Source organism: Staurois parvus, unplaced genomic scaffold (genome assembly GCF_062004578.1).
Source record: "Staurois parvus isolate SC_StPar_1 unplaced genomic scaffold, SC_StPar_1.0 ptg000659l, whole genome shotgun sequence".
NCBI classification, from domain to species: Eukaryota; Metazoa; Chordata; class Amphibia; order Anura; family Ranidae; genus Staurois; species Staurois parvus.
Window position 1 is genome coordinate 437,683 of NW_028318455.1, and position 23,626 is coordinate 461,308.

Genomic DNA, 23,626 nt, shown 5'->3' on the forward strand with positions numbered 1-23,626 from the left:
AGAGTGTTTTTGGGCAAAGGACGAAGTCCCTTTGCCAACATTGTGTCGGGTTTATTAGCCTTTGCTGTGATATAAATTCGGTATCCAAAATAAATCTATAATAAATTGTGATATAACACCCTATATACTGTATATATTGACACTTCAAAAGTCCCACTTTCATCTTTGAAAGTCCAAAATCATAAATAATAAACCTTTCCAGTGTCAGTGGAAAAAATTATTTTTTATATATATATATATATAAGTCCAAAATTCCAAACAATTATTCCTCCAAATTCTGCTTCATCATTCCCGTGTATTTCCAACAAAGCATATACCTCCAAAGGAAAAGAAAACTGAATAGTGTATAATCCTCAATTTATAGTGATTTATAAAACCGTGCAAATCAAAAAAACTCAAAGTAGTGAATCAACACGTGAAATCGTAAAACACTCTGTGTACACTCCTATATACACATTTGTGAACACTCTGTGAACACTTCAAGGTGACTGAAGTGCATACATTTACCCGAAATAGGTATAAAAAAAAGCCTTCAAAGTAATTCCATGGACTCTCACTCCAATATAGAGATGGCTCCCAGGATTGAATTCCAGGCTCCAATTTAAACTTCAGGTTATCCCTTCATTCCACTCATCCCTTTATATCTCCCATTGCCATTCATAGATAAAAGAAAAGGTCACATAGTGTAATATAATATAGATCCAGAAAATTTATTAAATGTGCTTACACTCTTAATTTCTTAAAAACGCATATATTCCCATTTCCCAGCCACGAACAGCTTCCTGGAATGCTGAAGTGCAGAATAACCTCAATAAAGATGGCCGCCCAGCACTTACAGTTCACGTGCAACGTCCAACGTCACGTCCCTTGACGCTTTTCGTCACTTCCGGACTTCCTCATAAGGGGCCCCTATAGTGATTTGGACGTTGCACGAGAATCGGAAGTGGCAGAGTGGCCATCTTTATTGAGGTTATTCTGCACTTCAGCATTCCAGGAAGCTGCTCATGGCTGGGAAATGGGAATATATACGTTTCAATTAAATTAAGAGTGTAAGCACATTTAATAAATTTTCTGGATCTTTTAAGTGAATATATTACACTATGTGGCTTTTTCTTTTATCTATGAATGGCAATGGGAGATATAAAGGGATGAGTGGAATGAAGGGATAACCTGAAGTTTAAATTGGAGCTTGGAATTCAATCCTGGGAGCCATATCTATATTGGAGTGAGAGTCCATGGGATTACTTTGAAGGCTTTTTTATACCTATTTAGAGTAATTGTATGCAATTCAGTCACCTAGACGTGTTCACAAATGTGTATATAGGAGTGTACACAGAGTGTTCACAAATGTGTATATAGGAGTGTACACAGAGTGTTCACAAATGTGTATATACAGTAGGAGTGTACACAGAGTGTTTCACAATTTCACGTGTTGATTCACTACTTTGAGTTTTTTTGATTTGCACGTTTTATAAATCACTATAAATTGAAGATAATACACTATTCAGTTTTCTTTTGGAGGTATACACTTTTTTGGAAATACACGGGGATGATGAAGTGGAATTTGGAGGAATAATTGTTTGGAATTTTGGACTATATATATAACATTTTTTCACTGACACTGGAAAGGTTTATTATTTATTATTAACCTTCACATACCATTTATGATGGGTCCATCGAAGGGTCCGTTCCGCCGAGTCTGTTACACAAAGATCGATCTCAGTGCGGGCCCGGCCAACAAGTTTGTGATAAAACCTAGTAGGGGACTATTTAAATTGTTCCAGAGCAGCTTCCAAGTTGGTTTCCAGTTGACATTGTTTGTGCAAGCGTTCCTTCTTACATTTTGATGCTATTAGGATATGTCCGCGTAGTACCACCTTGTAAGCTTCCCACAGTATCCCTCAGTATCCTGAAGGGTACCTTGAAGTAGTAGATACCTACCATCGAGGTCATCTAATTGTTTTTTTACAGACAAAAGGGGTGGATTTGTGGAATGCAATCAACACCCCCCGCTGTTTAGTGGGGCTGTTAGCTTGATATACAAGGGGGTAACAGGCATCAAAATATTTAGGCGTGAGGTAGCCGAAAAATGGGTTTCCTGTAGGCAAGCTACATGAACTCAGTGTGTCAGGAATGGACTCGCCAATGGTGGTGGGACTCACCTGCCTTGTGGGCTGCAGTACCAGGGCTAACCAGCGGGTGCTCTCAGCAACCAGAAGCTCACTCCTGCAATTAGCCATCACCTGAGGCTGATTGCAGGAGGTGTAATTAAGGAATGGCCAGACCTGCAGTCAGTGCCTTGTTGTACAGTTTTGCTTGGCCCCGGTATCTTGATCCTGCTTGCTTCTATCCTGATTCTGCACGAACTCTGCCTGTACTGACCTCGGCTAGTCCTGACCACTCTCCCGCCTGCTCCTGGTACCTTGTTTGCCTGTTTGCTACTGACCCGGCCTGCCCGACTACGTTTAGTGTTGTATGTATGGTTGTTTGTTGGAGGTTTGGTTTGTTGCCCTGTGTTATGTTTTGCACTGCGTTTATGTATTGTTAGTCTTTAATAAATTGTATTGTTTATACTATACCTGAAGCCTGCGTTTCCCTGTGTCAGTCCACACATTTCTGGTCATACCCAGATTCCTGACACAGTGTTTCCAGAGATAGCGGAAGACTTTCACTCATTTCTGCAGAGAATTCAAACCCTGGACTCTTAAGAGATAACCACTTAAGTGCCATCACCACGATGGAGAATCAATAGCTTCAACATAACCCTCCGAGACCAGTTAGGAGAGAAGAGAGAAGGCAAGGGAAAGAAAAAGAAAAGTAAAGAAAGTAAAGTGAAGTCTTTTACGGCTCATATCACACGTGGTAAGCACAAGTGCAACGGAAGTGAGCAGGGAAGCCCACAAAAGACAATTGTTTTAACCAAGAGCCAAGTGTGGAGGCGAAGGTATCCATCTGAACAGCGCAACATTTTGAGTAGTGAAACATAATAAACATAAAAATATGCAAACATGGGCTCATAATAACTAGAAATAAACCATATACAAGTAGTAATGTCAATTGTGGGCTTATCTGCTCGGAAGGACTAGACCACAAAAAGGGCCTAGAAATGCGTCATAGATAACATACTGAAGAACTGATGCGGTAACAATGATCTTGTGCTATGGCACAGTGATGTAAAATTCCAAACAGATGAGGCCTAGAATCCAACACACTCAAATGCAAATGAGGACAGGAAGAGTACAGTATGGTAACAATAACACGTTCAATGAGAAAAAAAAAAGGAGGGAGGAAAGAAATCAAACAGACGTTAGTAACAATAACCTCCCAGGGATGAACAGTGAGGAAGTACAGGGTACTCAGACCAGACTGCAGTGAGTACACCCATAGGTGGGTGGTCATTTTCCAGGGCCCTCCATGCTAGCCAAGGGGTAAAAGCAGATGGGCAGAGAATTCTGGGGCAGACAAGTCTATCTGTGGTGTCCAATAGTCTCAAAACATAGCAGAGTGCATAGGGGAGATCAGGCCGCAGATGGTGAGGAAAAAAAAAAAAAGGGGGAGTAAAGGAGTTTTTGGGCTACAAGCACAATTGCCTTGCAAGGGGGTCTATATACAGACCACTAACAAAGAATGGGAAGAAAAACAAAAAAGTTATACTCAGCCAGGGGTGACTTCATCAAAGCATTGATTTTGCAAGGTGTGTAGAGCTTGTGAACTCAGAAGAGAGGATTGTGATAGTTTGCAATTGAGGGTAGCTTGAGACTGCCGGGGTTGTGAAGATCGGGAAGGCTTAACTGGCGAAGACAGTATTTCTTGAGACGGTGGGAGGTCAATTTGGAGATCTTGAGAATGGTGGCGAAGCTCCTCCGGGTTGACGGCATGGAATTGGCATTGCTGATGGAAGAAGGAAGGCCTAAATAGGAATCCCCATTTGTATTTGATGACCCGAGATTGCAAAATGTGCAGGTATGGTTTTAGAGTTCGCCGTTTCACAATAGTGATTGGTGAGAGATCGGCGAATAGTTGGAGCAAGGTACCCTGAAAGGAGAGGTCTTGATGGCCACGGGCCGCTTATAGCAGGCTTTCTATTGTGCGGTAATAGTGGAATTTCATGATGACATCCCGTGGGGGACCATCAGCATGCTTAGTTGCCAGGGCACGATGTATGGGGTCCAAATCTAGGCACTCCAGTGGGATCTCCGGTGCCAATTCTTGAAAAAAAGCGGTGGTCATGCCTTGAAGATCAGTGATAGTCTCTGGGAGGCCACGTAGCCGCTGATTATCCCTCCGGGCCCGATTTTCAGCATCTTCCAATTTATCACAAAGCTGGTTTAAAGTGGCCTTGTGATTGTCCACTTCCTGTTCATGGCCTTCAAGAACTGTGGTTACCAGATCTATGTGGCTTTCCAGTTGATTAGTGTGATACCCTAATTCCCTGAGGCCTTTAATGAGATCTGAAGAAAGTTTGCAGGAGGCTGCTGTGATCAGTTCCCCGACTATGGAGCAGAATTTCTGCAACATAGCGTCAGAGGAGGGCTCAGGGGGACTTACCAGCTCCGAAGGAAATTGTTGGAGGCTATTGTCCTGTGATGCGGGGTCACCAGAGAGCCTCGTGGTTTCATCAGGTGCTGGAGCCATCTTGGCTGGCCGCACTGTGAGAGCTTCGATTGCGGCCACGGCTTAGCCTTCTGTTTGTGGCTTTTATGCATCCTTGTAAGGAGCTTGGGTGTGAGAGGAGCTCTGGCAAGTGTGGGGAGCACGGCCATAGAGGTAGGGAGCCCGCTATGTCGCGGGAGATGTTCAGGCGGTAAGGAGCGGGAGGATGAGGTGGCCATCTTTGCATCTATAGATTCCACATAAATTAAGATAATTTTTGCAAGACAATATTGCCAAAAATGTATGTATTATCTTGTTATAACCTTTTCCCACTGATTCATATGCATATATACAGCCTCAAGTGGATCTTTATCCTTGGCACTGCATATACCTTTTCCTGTGTTTGCGCTGAGAATGTGCTGCACAGCTTGACACCAGCATAGAGACTGAGCTGTCACTCAGCGGTTCCCAATAACTGTGATAGCCTGTGATTGTCTATCACTGTGATCAGTCGCTGCACAGACCACCACTATGTTTTTTGTCTGGAGAAAAGATAAGTTGTATCATTGTTCCCTTGCTAGAGGAGAAAATTGTAGACAAAAAATGTGTGTAAAATAAATAAATCAATACATAAAGATAATGTAGCAAAATCTGGGTCAGTGTCAGGCTTAGGGTCAAGATTAGGGTCAAAGGTGATGCTTAATCAATGCCAGGGTCAAAAGTCATGCTCAGAGTCAAAGCCAAGGTCAGGGTCAGTGTATTTTAGGTAGTATTGATAAAAAGCATTTTTTAATTTAGTATTAGTGCCAGTGATATCTAGAAAACAGGTGATATCTATTACTTTTTCTATCAAAAGGAAGATCGATTTGTCCTGAACAAAAAAAAAACAAGGTGCAAGATTCCTGGATTCACTAAGTAGCTGCAATGATACAGTATCTCACAGAAGTGAGTACACCCCTCACATTTTTGTAAATATTTTATCTTTTAATGTGACAACATTGAAGAAATGACACTTTGCTACAATGTAAAGTAGTGAGTGTACAGCTTGTATAACAATATAAAATGTGCTGTCCCCTCAAAATAACTCAACACACAGCCATTAATGTCTAAACCACTGGCAACAAAAGTGAGTACACCCCAAGGTGAAAATGTCCAAAGTGGGCCCAATTAGCCATTTTCCCTCCCTGGTGTCATGTGACTTGTTATTATTACAATGTCTCAGGTGTGAATGTGGAGCAGGTGTGTTAAATTTGGTGTTATCGCTCTCACTCTCTCATACTGATCACTGGAAGTTCAACATGGCACCTCATGGCAAAGAACTCTCTGAGGATCTGAAAAAAAAGAATTTTTGCTCTACATAAAGATGGCCTAGGCTATAAGAAGATTGCCAAGACCCTGAAACTGAGCTGCAGCACGGTGGGCAAGACCATACAGCGGTTTAACAGGACAGATTCCACTCAGAACAGACCTCGCCATGGTCGACCAAAGAAGTTGAGTGCAGGTGCTCAGCGTCATATCCAGAGGTTGTCTTTAGGAAATAGACGTATGAGTGCTGCCAGCATTGCTGCAGAGGTTGAAGGGGTGGGGAGTCAGCCTGTCAGTGCTCAGACCATACGCCGCACACTGCATCAAATTAGCTTGCTTGGCTGTCATCCCAGAAGGATCTAAAGCTGATGCACAAGAAAGCGCGCAAACAGTATTACTGGATCCATGTATTGTGGTCTGATGAGACCAAGATAAACTTATTTGATTCATATGGTGTCAAGCATGTGTGGCGGCGACCAGGAGTACAAAGACAAGTGTGTCTTGCCTACAGTCAAGCATGGTGGTGGGAGTGTCATGGTCTGGGGCTGCATGAATGCTGCCGGCACTGGGGAGCTACAGTTCATTGAGGGAACCATGAATGCCAACATGTACTGTGACATACTGAAGCAGAGCATGATCCCCTCCCTTCAGAGACTGGGCCACAGGGCAGTATTCTAACATAACGACCCCAAACACACCTAGAATATGACCACAGCCTTGCTAAAGAAGCTGAAGGTAAAGGTGATGGACTGGCTAAGCATGTCTCCAGACCTAAACCCTATTGAGCATCTGTGGGGCAACCTCAAACGGAAGGTGGAGGAGTGCAAGGTCTCTAACATCCACCAGCTCCGTGATGTCATCATGGAGGAGTGGAATAGGACTCCAGTGGCAACCTGTGAAGCTCTGGTGAACTCCATGCCCGAGAAGGTTAAGGCAGTGCTGGAAAAAAATGTTGGCCACAGAAAATATTGACACTTTGGGCCCAATTTGAATATTTTGACTTAGGGGTGTACTCACTTTTGTTGCCAGCAGTTTAGACATTAATGGCTGTGTGTTCAAGTTATTTTGAGGGGGCAGCAAATTTACACTGTTATACAAGCTGTACACTCACTACTTTACATTGTAGCAAAGTGTTATTTCTTCAGTGTTGTCACATGAAAAGATAGAATAAAATATTTACAAAAATGTGAGGGGTGTACTCACTTTTGTGAGATACTGTACTGTATATACAGTTTTACCAACGCATGTCAAAAGTTGCAAAGTTAGAAAACTGTACTATACATACAGTATATTCCCAAGGTATTTACATGTCACTTTTCAGCACAAATTCTAAAAAAAGGGGAAAATTGAGTGGGAGGGGGGATAAGTGCCATGGAAATCATTTTCTTATGATCCTTTAGCCAACTATACACCCAGTACTGGTTTACAGAACAGATACAACCTAATATTACAGCAAATTTATTCCAAACAGCATAAAGCTGTTTGTTTTCTTCTGAACCTGCGTGGATGCGCAAAACTAAACAACAGTAAGTGAACCAAAAATGTGCATGCAAACACTCACAAAAAAAGTGCACTTAGGTTGTGTCTCTGGTCCACCTTACGAAGAAGAGTAGGTCACCTCCTTGATCCCTCTAGGGTGTAAGGCTCCTGACGAGGGTAAGGCAAACTCAGGTCCACCTAGCCAAAAGGCCTCATGATCAGCTAAACCCAGCCACTGAGTACTAGATAAGGAGCTCTAACAAACAGAGACCCCCAAAGACAGGGGAGGAAGGAACCTAATGGGCACTTATACTATCCTCAGACTTCAGGTTAGGACTGAGGAGGAACCAGACCCTCCATATTGAGTAAAAGGGAACACATAAATAAGTGCAGAGTGACACACATATGGAGAGGAAAAATAAATATGGAAAACAAAAAAGTGCCAGTGCAGGTACATTGGCTAGGCCTTGCAGCCTGGTAAAAAAAATTGCAAAAAGGCCTAGCCCATAAGGTGTGGTGCAGAAAAAAGCAGGTGGTATCATGGCCTAGTGCTTGTCCTCACACTGGGGTCCCAAACCCATAGTGATGCCAACAGCACCCCCAGGGCACTACTCCACGGGGACGCTTGACACCACGTGCTCCCTGCAATCCTGGACAGACAAGGTAGCACAGTCAAATCAGAAGGCACTGGGTCCCTCGGGTTCTTCCACTAGGGAATTACTCCCATGTCCCACGTTACTCAGTGAGTGCCCCGGTTTCTGTTTCTCACGGAAGATCCCTCGGGACCCCCATCATATCAGCAGGAGTACTATACAAATCTGTAAGGACTGGATGAACTGTGGAGCTCCCCTGCTGAACACTGATAAGAACAGATGCTACACTTGATTTTAGCCAAAAGGCTAAGAAGTGATATAAAGTCATTTCTTTTTTGCACGGTAGTGCGCAAAAACAAAATGCCTAATTATACAAAAAAAAGTGCAAGTGAAAAACACACACACAAAAAAAAGTGCACTAAGTGCCGGTTCAAATATATGTGGATTGGATTAGGTTTGAACCGCATCCAATCCGCATCCTATGGTGCCTGTTCACATGTCTGGTGCACTGGATTCAGTGCGGTTTAAAAGAGAGTCTTGTACAATTTCTGAGCAGTGAGGTCCGGTTCAGGAACAGATTACAGGCTTTTGACTTCTACAGGAACTGTTTCTAAACCGCATATGTGTGAACAGGATAATACTGAGAGCTAATCCTGTCCTGAACCTGATGTAAACCTGACATGAACTGTCAATTAGCTGTCAAACCTGAGCTTCCATCCGCACCGCACATGTGTGAATCAGCTCTTCAGGGTGTGTCTCTTGTCCACCCCCTTAAGGAGTAGGAACTTACCCTGACCCCCCAGGGCACAAGGCTCCAAGGCTTGAATAATAGTCCACATAGCCAAAATTCGAAGCCGATCACTGAATACTAGGTTAGGGGCTGTCCCAAAGAAAAGACCCTCCTGTTCACATACCTCCCCCTAGACTTCAAGGTAGACCCGAGGACCCACACCCTCCACCCAAGTGAGGAAAGAAACACAAAAGTGCAAAGTGACAACACAGTGGAGACAAATAAATTAAATAAATATTGTTGGTGCAGGTGCACTGGCTAGGCCCTGTGGCCTGTTAATAAAAAGGGGAGGAAGGAGCCTAATGGACACACATCCTCCCCCTAGACTTCAGGGCAGGCCCAAGGACCCACACCCTCCATCCAAGTGAGAAAAAAATAAATAAGCTGCCTTGCAATTGTGCACTGGCTAGGCCCTGAGGCCCATAGCAAAAAAAATTCCCTGGACTTAGCCAAAAGGCCTAGCCCATAAAGGCGCAGTGCAGAAAAAGTATTTAGATCAGTGACCATGTGCACTTTTCACACATGAGATCCCATCCCCATGTGTTACTAAGAGCACCCCTGAGGCGACCACTCCCAGGAGGCACTGCTCCATGGACTGTCTGCCTCCCTGGCCAGACAAGGTAGACCCATTAAATTCAGGAGGAACTGGGCCCCTCCAGTTTTTCCAGGGGAATTACTCCCAGGCCCCAACAGCCTGTGGGCACCTCGGTTTCTCTTCCAGCTGGTACTAACCTTCAGAGACCCCATCATACTAGCAGAGGTACTATACAGCCAGCCATGCATGCCAGAAGGCAAGAATGATGGTGGAGCACCCCTAATCGACACTGATAAGAACAGATTTTTTTTTTTTCACCAATCAGTCAAGAAACACGTACTCACAAATCACAGGGATTCAAGCTCTTGAGCAGTGATCTTAGCATCATTTTTCTTATAAAAGCATAAAAAAGAACAAATTCACATATTCAAAAAAGGAACACACTATCCCACACCAACCCCCTTCCCCACCTATCATACTTCCACACAGCATTTGCCTCCTCCACCCCCATCGTCCTCCTATCATACAACAGAACTACGTACAGCTTGGCAAAAACTAAATTTACACAGTCTTGTTCAGAAACCAGACCGTTATTCCTCCAATACTAACATCTTGCGTCCCAAATAACTTCTTTGAGGATTGCAGAAAGAATCCAAGCTTTCCGTTGCTGTTTTCTCTAACCCTCCACCAATCCAAAGAACCACATTGCATAGCTTATATCCTCAGTGCCCACCACCACCTTCACAAAGCCTCCCACTCTTTTCACGTACACCCCTCACAAATTCACAGTCCCAAAAGACATGAAACACCGTTTCCACCTCCCCACACCTTCCCCTTGGGCACACATCACTCCTGGCGAGATCCCTCTCTTTCAAAAAGGACCAGGTAGAAGGCAGTCATGAAAGGCTAGCCATGAGATCTCCTTCTGTCTATTGGATGCCCCCTTTATATGAAAGCTCCCCCAGCACCTCTCAGCAATTCTAGAACTCAGTCCTGAGATGTGGATGATCCCTCCTCATCCACTTCATCAGGCTCCCTTTACTGGTTGCCCCGACTCCCAGATCTTTCAGCTTGTTTTGCACATAAAACTGCTGCAATCTCAAAATTAGTAGAAGGGGGGCACTAGGGCGATAGGCTCTTTAAGGTCACCACCCCCATTTGATCAGCAACAACCCTTCAAGATACCTCATAAAGCAGGCATCTTTTTTGTTAGCCGTAAAGGTCTTAAAATGGCTTAACCAGAAATGGGTTCAGATGAAATTAGTGATGTTAGGGAAATTATATCCCCCCAGCTTTATGTCCTTCATCACCATTACCCGGCCACCCTCTCCATTTTAGCTTCCTCCAAAAAAACGAAGAGTAATCTGGTTAACCTTCTGGATATGTGTGTGTGTATTGGAAGTGCGATCTCACTAAGAAAAGACCAATGGTGTCTGTGCTGGAAGTGGGATTTCACTGGAGAAAGACCAATATGTCTTCTAGGCACTATTCAATTTGAAATTTGTGTGGTGGATTGTGGATTCTGCATACCATGTGAGTGCTGGGGGAAGATCTCACTGGGAAAAGACCAATCAGTGGAGGGATAGAATTAGAGGGGAAAAAACTTTCCCATGCAAGTTAATGTGCATAATGTGCTTAACTTAAAAGGAAACCCTCCAGCAGCATGCTGTCGATGCTGCTGGGGTTTCTATCTTCATCCGGTCTTCTTTCTGGCTTCACAGGCTCTGGTTGTTTGAATGGCTGAGCCGCAATGACATCACTCCTGCGCATGTGCACAGGAGCACCAATTGTGGCACAGCACTCTGAATGGACGGCACCTATTATTATTATTATTATACAGTATTTATATAGCGCTAAAAGGTTTGCTCAGCGCTGTACATTATAGTGGGGGACAGAACATGAGACAATACAGTAACAAAACAAAACACGAGGGGGTCAAGGGCCCTGCTCTTTCGAGCTTACAGTCTAGGAGGGAGGAGATAGTGGTACAGGAGGAAGTGGCTGTGGGGGATGGAGTGGTAGGAGGAGTGGAGGAGATCAGCTGTTAGGTGAGGGCGGGGTAGGCTTCCCTGAACAGATGGGTTTTCAGGGTGCGCCTAAAGGTAAGGAGGGTAGGTGACAATCTGATGGATTGGGGTAGTGAATTCCAGAGGATGGGGGAAGTCCTGGAGAAGTCCTGCAGTCGGGCATGGGATGTGGAGACCAGGGAGCTAGAAAATAGGAAGTCTTGTGAGGAGCGAAGAGTCCATTCAGATCGCAGTGTGCATGCCCTGGTGATGTCACCAGCTGCTACAAATGTAATGTATCCTAAAAGATGCACGTTTATAAAATATTCCTTGTATCTGCAGGTAAGCTTTATTATACAGTAAGCTTACCTATAGAGATTAGTGATCAAGCGGAGTTTACTACTGATTTAATCTTTTGAACAATGGGCACAAAAAATGTATACATTCAATTCTTATCAGTTGTAAACACAGATGACTTTTGCAGTTCCAACTGTACACCCTAGAAAAGAACTCATCAATTTCACTGACCTCTAAATTATTGGTAGGTCAGCATGGTGCTCTCAAAAATTACTCCATAAACAATCAAGTAGCAGATGCAATCCTCAGGGTATTAAACTGATGTGTGAACTTCTGTTTAATAGCAACATTTCTTCGGATTAGCTCAAATCGAAGTAAAAACATATCCTAGTGTAACAATACAATGCAACAACGTAAAAACTGTTATTAACAACTACAAGCACTTATTACATGTATCAAGTACAATAGCACAGGTACAGCGTAATCCCACAGATAAGTGTCCATTTCCAATATGAGTGCGGGCACTCCACTTATGACTCAAGACGCCTCTCACTTAAACCTAGTAGCACAATAGCATGCCCACCCAAAGTATTTATGTCTGCTATATACACCACAAATACCACACTGTTTCAACTAATAATCATATGTTGGCCTTCTCTATTTCTTAAAGTGCAGTATTCTAAAAAACTAATCTCGATGGTGCTTCATACAGAGCATACACTTATTCTATGGTGTCTCCCTCTCTCATTCATATGGTGGGGGTCATATTCTAAAGGGGCTTCAAGATTCCAATAAGTCCCCTAAATGGACCCTCACATCCAACAGGCTAGAGATGTGGGGATATGGTCCTTGTCCTCATGTGCAGTGTTGGGGGTACGCTCATTGTTCCAATCCCAACCTGCCTTGTCTGGAAAAGGATCTGGTCTCGATTTTTTAGGGGGACTCTCTACATCCATTTTTTTATTCATGGAATTCCCCTTAAATCCTACCAGACCCTCATCAAAAATCATCAAGAGTCTAGCATGGATCTTGCTTTACTGCTCAAAGCTCCTAATTATGTGCCTGATGCAACGTGTGGCCCGAAGTGTACATACTATAGTATATTCAGTACTTCGGTGTGAAAGATTTTCAACATCTTGATAAGCTATATGTTTCTTTGTTATAGAATGTGGACAGAAATCATGCATGAACTGACGATCAGTGACTTAATACTGTTTTTGCAATGATATATTATTATTATACGGGATTTATATAGCGCCAACAGTTTGCTCAGCGCTGTACATTATAATGGGAGACAGTACACGAGACAGTACAGTAACAATACAATGCAATACAATTCAAGGGCCCTGCTCCTTGGAGCTTACAATCCAGGAAGGAGGGGATAGTGGTACAGGAGGAAATAGCTGTGGGGGATGGAGTGGTAGGAAGAGTGGAGGAGATCGGCAATTAGCTGAGGGTGGGGTAGGCTTCCCTGAAGAGATGGGTTTTCAGGGTGCACCTAAAGGTAAGGATAGTAGGTGATAGTCTGATGGATTGGGGTAGGGCGTTTCAGAGGATGGGGGAAGCCCTGGAGAAGTCTTGGAGACGGGCATGGGAGGAGGAGACCAGGGAACTAGAGAGTAGGAGGTCTTGTGAGGAGCGGAGAGCACGTTTTGGGTAGTATTTGGATATCAGATCGGTGATGTGGTTTGGGGCAGTGTTATGAACAGCTTTGTACATCAATCTTAGCATTTTGAATTTTATCCGTTGGGCAATCGGAAGCCACTGGAGGGATTGGCAGAGGGGGGTGGCGGATACAGAGCGGTTAGTAAGGTGGATGAGTCTGGCCACAGTATTCAGGATAGACTGAAGTGGGGATAGCCTGCGGTGAGGTAAGCCAGTAAGGCGGGAGTTACAGTAGTCAAGTCGTGATATAATAAGGGAGTGAATGAGTTGCTTAGTAGTTTCTGGGGTTAGGAACGGACATATTTTGGAGATGTTGCGGAGGTGGAGTCTACATGAGTTTGTCAGCAATTGGACCTGGGGCTGGAAAGACAGATTGGAGTCTAGGATGACACCTAGTACTTTGGCTTGCGGGGTGGGACTGATGGTGGCATTGTTGGTCGTGAGGGAGAAGTCGGGGGGGGGGTGCGGGCTGGGGGGAAAACTAGGAGCTCGGTTTTGGAAAGATTTAGTTTGAGGAAATGGAGTGACATCCAATCCGATATGTCGTTCAGTAGGCTTGTGATACGGGCGGAGACTGAAGGGGTGAGGCGAGGGGTAGAGAGATAGATTTGCGTGTCGTTGACATAGAGATGGTAGTTGAAGCCATGAGAGTGTATCAGTTGGCCAAGGGAGGAGGTGTAGATGGAGAAGAGAAGGGGCCCGAGGACAGAACCTTGAGGGACCCCAACAGAGAGGGTGAGTGAAGGGGAGGTGGCAGCGTTATATATAACACTGAAGGAGCGCTGTGATAAATAGGAAGAGAGCCAGGAGGGAGCGGAGTCTCTGAGGCCAAGAGAGTGTAGTTTTTTGAGGAGGGGGTGGTCAACAGTGTTCAAAGCCGCATAGAGGTCGAGGAGTAGGAGCACTGACTAGTGGCCATTAGCTTTGGCGGTTAGCAGGTCGTTGGTGAGTTTGAGTAGGGCAGTTTTGGTGGACTGTAGGAGACAGAAGCCAGACTGTAGGGGATCAAGGAGGTTGTTGTCGGTGAGGTGGGAACTCAGGCGATTATAGACTAAGCGCTCAAGGAGTTTGGATGTAAATGGCAGCAGGGAGATGGGTCTCAGGTTGTTCAGGTCGGTGGGATCCAGGGAGGGTTTTTTTAAGTATGGGAGTGATGTGTGCGTGCTTCAGAGGGGAGGGGTATGCGCCAGTAGAGAGGGAGGGATTAAAGATGTGAGTGAGGGAGCAAAGGATGGAGGAGGAGGGTGATCATAAGAGTTGTGAGGGGACAGGGTCAAGGGGGCAGGTGGTGAGGCGGGCTTTAGAGAAGACCTTAGTGACCTCTATATATTCCAAAAAATGCTGGGCGGGTCCCTGGAAAAAATACATAAAAAATATATATACTTTGCTTTGAACCCCTTCCCAACCTCCCACTGTAAATTAATGTACTTCTGGCTAATACTCCGCTCCAAGGGGGTGTTAAGTACTGCATTTACAGCTGCAGCAATCTCTGAAGATCACTCCATGGGGGAGTTATAGACTATATGGGTGGGTTGAAGGATTGGATTGGTAACTTCACTAAGTGACTACCGATCAAATTCTGTGCATTATTTATTCTTTCACTGCCACCGCTGTATCTGTGTAGCTGTAGGCAGTGAAATGAGCAAAATAAACCCACCTCCTGGTTACTTCTATGAGTGTGCAGGTGTGTGTGTTGCCTCCTGATCTCTAGGTCTACCATGCACAGATCAGAAGCATCTGTTCCCATTCATCTCATGCTGAGATTGAACCCAGATGATATCAGCACTGAGCACTCCTGATTTCAAAGAGGTCAAAACCCTGGCACAAATGGCAAGAGTACAAACAAATTTGGAATCTTTGTTCCTGGCCTGCCTGGACTAGATATTTGGAGACTAATAGACACTTTTAGGGAGATTTACTAAAACTGGAGCACTCAGTATCTGATGCAGCTGTGCATGGTACAGTAGATAATCAGCTTCTAACTTCAGCTTGCTTAATTAAGGTTTGACAATAAATCCTAGAAGCTGATAGGTTTCTATGCACCAGATTTTGCAAGCTTCAGTTTTAGTATATACCCCCTTATGTCTTCATAGAGAGTACATGACACTACTTTTTCACCCCACTTGTGAAAGTAGTAATTCAATTATTTTTAAAAAATTTAAAAAAAGTAATATAAAAAAAAGTATGTATTGAAACCTACACATATTCAGTGTTCCTGTACACTGGATACATAGAATAAACTAAATAAGTGAAACAATTTGTAATAGTTTTAATTATACATATTAAATTTTGCCTCAATTGAACCAAAACTAAACTTTTTCACATTTTTGTCAATTTCTCTACTTATTAACCATTAGCCGCCCGGCCAATGGCCGTTTGGTGGCCGGCAAAATCCTTCAGCGTTCTGGATGGAATGGCATCCTCCTGGGCATGCACAGTTTGCGCGCCCGCAGAGCGATCTGTCACCGGCCGTGTACCTCGGACACGGCCGATGACAGATTTGAGTACTGGCCCCGTTGCCGGTACCATGTGACCTGCTGTGACCAATCACAGCAGGTCACATGACAGTTGTATACAATGGATGGCTTCATTCATGCCATCTATTGTATACTAGTGTGGCTAGCTGTGAATGGTCACAGCGATCACATGCACAAGCTGGGCCCAGCTGTGTCGTGATTAGCCGTGGCCAAATCACAGCTAAGCACAAAAAAAAACAAAAAAAAAAACCCTGAATGAATCGATGTCATTCAGGTAAATGCTTGCTTATAGCAAAGTAATTTTTTGCTATAAGCAAATTGTGTAAAAAAAACAAACAAAAAAAAAACTGATCACTTCCCCAAAGTAGTACAATGTTAATATGGTAACTCTTTAAAAAAAGAAAACAATGTAAAAAAAATTAATAAAAAAAAATAAAAAAATGATATATATTTTTTTCATACTGTCACCAGTCAGTGTCCCTGATTACCGCCATGCCAGTTATATGATGATGCTGTACTGCACTGGTGACAGTATGTAAAAAAAAAATTGTGAAAATATTTTTTTTTAATTTTTTCATTTTCCGAAAGAAAAATTGACAAAAAAAATACAACTTCAAAAAAATCACCATGCCTCTTATGAAGTACGTCGGACTGTCTACTTTGCAAAAAGGGGTCATTTGGGGGATATCTGTACTTTTCTTACATTCTTGGACCTCAAGAAATTAGATTGGCTGTCATTACTTCAGGATTGATCAATATTCAGATATATCCCATAGTTTGTGAACTCTATAACTTTCCTACAAACTAAAAAATACATCCTAATTTGGGTTATTTTCACCAAAGACATGCAGCAGAATACATCTTGGCCTAAATTTATGAAGAACAATTATTTATTTGCAAATTTTTATAACAGAAACAAAGAAAAACGTGTTTTTTTTCAAAATGTTCGGTCTTTTTTTGTTAATTTAGCAAAAAATAAAAACCCCAGCAGTGATTAAATACCACCAAAAGAAAGCTCTAGTTGTGTGAAGAAAATGATAAAAAATTTAGTTTGGGTACTGTGATACATATGTGACATGAGTGTATAGGATGTATGGATGAGAAGTGATTGACACTCAACTGTCATAATGCTAACGATTATAACCATTAGATGGGTAACTGGAGTTCAAAATAACATGTTGGAAGTGTACATTAAACCAGTTGAAACCAGAGATGTGGCTGATATTCACCAGATGTGCATTCCATCAAAATAGGTAACTACGCGTGATGGCACAGCCGATCACGCGTTGACTCTAACTACTCCGCAGAATCATACATGACGTTATATAACCAGGAGATACTGCGCATGGCAGTAGATAAAGACATTCCAAACTATGTATATAAAAGACGGGGGATTCTAGGTGAATTTGGGACTCATTGAAGATGCGGCAGACGTGCCTTGCGGTGATTTCCCGGATTCCCCTTTGCTGACTGTTGGAGTCCCCCAGTCACTGGGCAGTGGGTGATGCTACAATATCCGGTGATGTATTGATGCTTTATTCTTGCTATAATATGATCTAAATATGATTTGCAATTCTGACAATTCTTATGTTATTATACTAACAGAACTTCTTCAATAAATCATGTTTTGCTTTAATATTTATTAAGCCTAATCCGTGTATTAGTGAGCGATTTGTAGTAGTGTTAAAAACACTTTGTTTTGAGGCAAAACAGGTACAATGACTGCGCAATTGTCATTTAAAGTGTGAGAGCGCTGAAACCTGAAAAATGGCCTGGGCAGGAAGGGGGTAAAAGTGCCCGGTATGGAAATGGTTAATAAAATTAAGATTTTTTTTTTTTAAACAAATTACAAAATAAAGGCCCCATTAGTGTTTAAATAAAGATATAAAAATAATTTTGAAGTGCAAAGCACTTAAAAAGTTATTGTTTTTATTGTTGAGTGAACCAGTGCATACTAAAGCATCAAGGGTCACAAGGGTTTTCATTACCCCTGGACATTTAAACGGAGTTCCACCCAAAAGTTGAAGCTGAGCTTGTTTGCCTCCTCCCCCCCTTCACTGCCATATTTGGCACCTTTGGGAGGGGGAGCAGAGACCTGGTTTTGACAGGTACCCGCTCCCATTTCTGACTCAGCCGCGGCAAAGTGAGCCGGAAGTTGGCCCCCCTCTTTCTTCCCACAGTCTCCTGGGAACCTTCACAGGTTCTAAAAGACTGCTTGACCAATCAGAATGCGCAGCGCAACTCGCACATGCGCAGTGGGCACCCAGCTGTGAAGCCGCAAGCTGTCACAGTCTGGTGCCCACAGTTGAGATGCCAGCACCAGGAGAGGAGAGAAGGGAAGGCACAGGCGAGCATGTCGCTGGACCCTGGGACAGGTGAGTATGTGTTTATTAAAAGTCAGCAACAATAGTTTTTGTAGCAGCTTTTAACACACATAAATGGCTGGAGCTCTGCTTTAAATACATTAAGGATTAACCTGACTACAGAAAATAAATACTTTCATATAAATGTATGTCTGTAATACGAAAGCACACATTGTAGTTGGATATGGATATAGTATGGGTATTAGATAATAGTCAAATTTTAGGAAATTAAACCCCCTCCAGAATATCTTTCGATCATCTGACAGGAGCATAAGTATATCATGAATTCCATGATAATGTAAAATAGCTCTTATCTCTGGTGTAACTTTTTCTTTTACAAAGAGCTTTATTGAATATTAAGCAAAGATAAACAAACATTCAGAGCATAGATTCAATGACCAACAGTTATAAATTGTATTAAATGAAGGGAAGCTGGTTCAAGGCATGCATCGATAAAGGCATAAGCTGAAAAGTTTACATAGGTTCCCTGTAGGAAAGGATGGGGGAAGGGGTTGGAAGGGAACGGTTAACAAACCTTTGTGGGTCAATGATAATGTAAACTCTAAAGGGAAGTTTTACTACATCAACATTATAGAAAACGGGAGAGGCACGAGAAGAGGCCTCTCCAAAAAATAGTACATGTTCATAACCTAGAGTTTATAAACCAATCTAGATTGCATAGATAGTATTGCGGATGTAGCGCATAAAACAGCAAGCATAATCCGTAAAATATGTTTAAGGACAGATTGAACAGGAGGGTAGGAAAAGACAAACAGTAGAGAGACACGAACAACACAAACAACAACAGAAGAAAAAAAAAAAGGGGAGGGAGGGGCTCTGAGGGGATCACAGCAAAATCCATCCTCGTATCGACAGAAGGGACTGGTCGAATCTTGAGGGTTGAGCTATATCCAGCCAGGGACGCCATATCTGCAGAAATTTTGTATGGGTATCCAACAATATGGCCGTCAGTTTTTCATTAACCATTATGAAGTTCATCCGGTTTTTGACAGCCTCAAAACTAAGGACAGGAGTCTTCCAAGACCTCGCAATTGTCAATTTAGTTGCCATAAATAAGTGTGATGCCAGCTGCCGTTCAGAATGGAGAAGGCCCTCCAGTGGTTTAAATAGAAGCGCTTCATATGGGTTACGCTTAATGTCTGTGTGAAGGATAGTGCGGAGGAGGGCATACACCCTAATCCATAATCTGCTTACTTTAGGGCAAGTCCACCAGATGTGAGCCAATTGTTGGTATCCCCGAAAACAGACCGTGGAATATGTAGGGATAAAACTAGCTAGGCGAGCAGGTGCATAATACCATCAGTATAGAATTTTGTAGGCATTCTCAAGGATAATGACACTCCTAGCACATTTAGATAATGTTTGGGTCATGTTCTGGCAGTCCTGTTGATCCAAGGTCCCCCTTAATTCAGACTGCCAACGCTGATGATAGGAGCGAACTGGAGGGGTTCTATAAGATATAATAGAAGAATAAATCAAGGAGATCAAACCCGTGGCATGAGGTCTATGTCTGCACTGGCTTTCAAAGGGGGACAGACAATAAGGTCCCGGATGCGTACGTATTAATGTATTAATAAAGTGACGAAGTTGAAGATAACCAAAATGTTCTCGGAGAGGGATGTTATAAGAGGAGCGCAGAGCGTCAAACGTAATTAATCTAGTGGGAGATAGGAGTGAGTGAACATCATAAAAACCATGCGCCTGCCACCAGGCAAACTGTCTAGGATTATCCCTACCTGGAGGGAATAATGGGCTATGCAATAGATGTAAGAGCGGCAGGTGAGGAGAGATAAGGCCAGCGGAATATTTTATAGAATCCCAAAGACGTAGCGAAAGCGTCAGCGTCGGGCTAAGGGTAGATGGACGTTGAGAGATAGGAAGCCATGGCAAAGAGGAGAGCGGTATCGGGTGAGAGTCCATCATATCTACAACAGCCCACAGGGGGAAGTGGTGAGATGCATGAACATGAGCTAAGGGGGCAATGTTAGCCGCCAAATAGTAAGACTGGAGATTTGGAACAGATAACCCGCCCGCACTCCGTCGTGAGAATAAGATATGTTTGCTAATTCTGGGTCGAGAGGAGCTCCAAATAAAGGACAGAAGTTTTCGCTGATGGATATGCAATATATGCAAAGGTACTGGAACTGGCAAAACACGAAATAGGTAAAGTAGTTTAGGGAGATAGGTCATACAGATTGCATTAATTCTGCTGAACCATGAAAGCGGGAAATGAGACCAAGAGGACAATAGCTCGGTCAACTCATGAAAGACAGTGGGAAAGTTAGCCTGATACAGTCCGTCATATGTCGGGGTAAGCTTAATTCCTAGATATGGTAAGGCCGAAAGCCATTGAAAAGGGAACGTTTGCTTCAAAGTAGTCAAAAGTGATGTTGGGAGGGTAACTGACATAGCTCTTGATTTAGCTGGGTTGACATGTAAACCTGAAAGGGTTTCAAAAGATTCGAGAACTGCGAGCAAATTGGGCAAAGTAACCCCCGGGTTCGAGATTGACAATAGTATGTCATCTGCAAACAAAGACAATTTATGTTGGGAGCCTGCCACATCAATCCCCTTAATATCAGGATGTATACGAATGGCTTCTGCCAACGGTTCCAAGGCTAAGATAAAAAGTAAAGGGGAAAGTGGGCAACCTTGTCTAGTGCCTCTGGCAACCGAGAACGTAGAAGACTCAAATCTGTAGTATCTAAGCTTCGCTTGAGGGGATGTGTATAGCGAAGAGATCCATCGTAAGAAGGAAGGGCCAAGCCAAAGCGGTGAAGGACCGATATGAGATATGGCCAGGATAAAGTGTCGAAGGCCTTATTGATGTCCAAGGATAAGAGCATCATATCGAGTTTACGAGTATGGGCCAAATGTTGCAATTGTAAAATACGTCTGATAGCATCTCCGGCCTGCCTGTGGGGAACAAATCCCACCTGGTCCTTTTTGATCAGGCGAGAAAGGAAGGAATTCAATCGAGTAGCCAAGATCTTAGTAAGAATCTTCATATCGATATTGATAAAGAGAGATAGGCCTATAATTTGCCCAGGAAGAGTGATCTCGATCCGATTTAGGGATCATAACCACATTAGCAGTTAAGGAGTCCGGGGAAAAATCTCTGGTGTAACTTTTTCAATGGAAAACAGAAGGTTGTTTGCAAAACAAAATATACATACCAGTTAATATCCTTTACCCATCAGTCTGCCATCAGGGTTTTAGCAGAACCAGATAATACTAATATCTCTGGAATACCTATGGTAAATAATCAGTTAACCTCCCTGGCGGTATTCCCGAGTGTAGCTCGGGGTAAAGTTTCAGTACCACAAGCGGTAACCCTGAGCTACACTCGGGCTTACCATGCGGCGTTGCTCCGCAATCCCGCGATGTCCCTCCTGCAGTGTCCCTGGCAATGTAATCCAGCGGATGCCGGCATCTGTCATCTGGGTTCCGTCCACTGCGAGCGTCGGGACGTACAGGGGACGGAACGGCGGGGAATTTGAAAATGACAAAAAGTGACATACACTAAAATCACATAGTAAAACATTACTGTATCAAACCATTTCACATACATTTTGTCCCGAGTGCTTTGTCCTGTGCCCTGCCTGCATTTTTACTGTTCTTTCTGCCTTGAAACTAAGAAATGTCCATGGCATCCAAAAAGCGTCCCATTAGGTCAAAAGTGGTTTTAGACCAGCTAGAGAACAGCGATAGTAAATCAGAACCACTTGCAGAATTGAGTGATAATTATTAGTGGGGAAATTCGTCATCAGACACTGAAAATGATTTTGCGACTTTGCTCAGTGATGTGCGAACTTGGCGCTATATTTCAAATTTCTGTGTTTTTGGTTTGATTATATTATTGAATTAAATTTATTATTTTATTATTATTTTTTATGATTATTTATTAAATTATAATTTATGATTTCGTGTTTCAAGTTTTATCCTACCCGGGATGTTTACTAGACTCTTGTTCGGACAGATTTCAGTGAGTTATTCCTAAAAATTACAGGCCTACAATATAAAATGCCAAATTTCCATGCAAAATAATGGTACCGCTTTCAGCACCAAAATCTGAAATAATCATACCGCCAGGGAGGTTAAATCACCTTAAACCTTGTGGCCATATTTATAGAGCATTGAATCTGACATTCAGCAAACATTCATTGCAGTTAAATCTTCCTGGTGCTTGTGTTTTAAATTACAGTTTTTGATTCCCCACAAGAGAATGTTTGATGAAAGTCTTTTTCAATGCTTTATACATATGCCCTTTGGTGTCTGTAGACACCTTTGTTTCTGTAGGGCTTCTTATGGTGTAGAAACATTCTCTATGATCGCATAAAGGTGTGTGATGTTTGTAGAGAAACACTTTAAATTCTCTAAATCTTAGAACTTCCTGGATACGTTTTCCAGATACAAAGACCAGGAAATGTATAATAACACAAAAAGAGAGTCTCATATTCTGTTATTATTGGTTCCACAGTGCACAATACTGTGCAAACTACAGCAAAAACATTAGGTCTTCATAGTACCGTGAATGGGACAACAGTAGTGTATTTGTTTATACTAATTTTTTCACTGTAAACGAAGTTAAATAACTTTAAATATAATATCTTAGGCGTGACCCTGCTCTATGCTTCATTCAGTTTGTAGAGCAGAAGAAGTTAAAACACATAATGATTGTAGATTAGAAAACAATGGAAAAATGTTGCACAAGAGACAAGATTCAATGATGCAGACAAGCAGTCTTGTTTCTCATTAGATTCTTTTTGATACTTTGATCTAGTCAATGAAAATGCACAGTCCAATCCACATATCAGTGCACAATAGCAGCTGCCAGAGGCAATAATCAACAGAATGTGGTAGATGTGCTCTTGAAAACAACATATTGTTTCTGTGATTTTCTTTATTCATCTAAACTACAATGTCAGTGAAATAAAGGAAAAATAAATGCATACTTGCTATTACAGCCATTAAAAGCTGGTGCCTTCATAGACACATAAAATGGTGTTTGTTTGGTGTATTTGAAAGCTACTTTAAAACATATTCAGATAAAATCAGTTTAGAAACCAGATAGGAGAGCCCCTAGGCTACATATATTATGACTTAAAGTATGGTGTAGTCGTAAAAGAATAAAAAATCTATTGTCTTTTTACATCTTTCCAATTAAGGATTTCAGCTAAAATCAACAGATTGTTGTATGTAATTTTAAGGCTGTAACTAATTTGTAGTATATCTGTCTTACTTAGACATCAGGCCACCTTAGGTGTGCTTGCTATTTGCTCAACAGGGTTTAATGCATGCAAGTCAGTGTTCTCTTGTTTGCCCCATTAATAAATTCATTACAAGGAAGTTAGTCTCCCACTGTGAGCAAACAGTCCTCATTCAGCCATGCACAATAGAATAATTTCACATTCAGTCCAGAAAAATGATAAACAAATCAATCCTCTCCAGGTGTTTAAATCTTGTTGCTTGTTCTTCTTATACAAGATTCCCTGATTTTCC

General features: G+C 42.6%; 1 pseudogene; it reads right to left on the minus strand.

Annotated features, from left to right (window-relative positions):
* Positions 1–8,118: 8,118 nt before the first annotated feature.
* LOC149448746 (U2 spliceosomal RNA) lies at positions 8,119–8,288 on the minus strand (annotated as a pseudogene).
* Between the last annotated feature and the right edge of the window lie 15,338 nt (positions 8,289–23,626).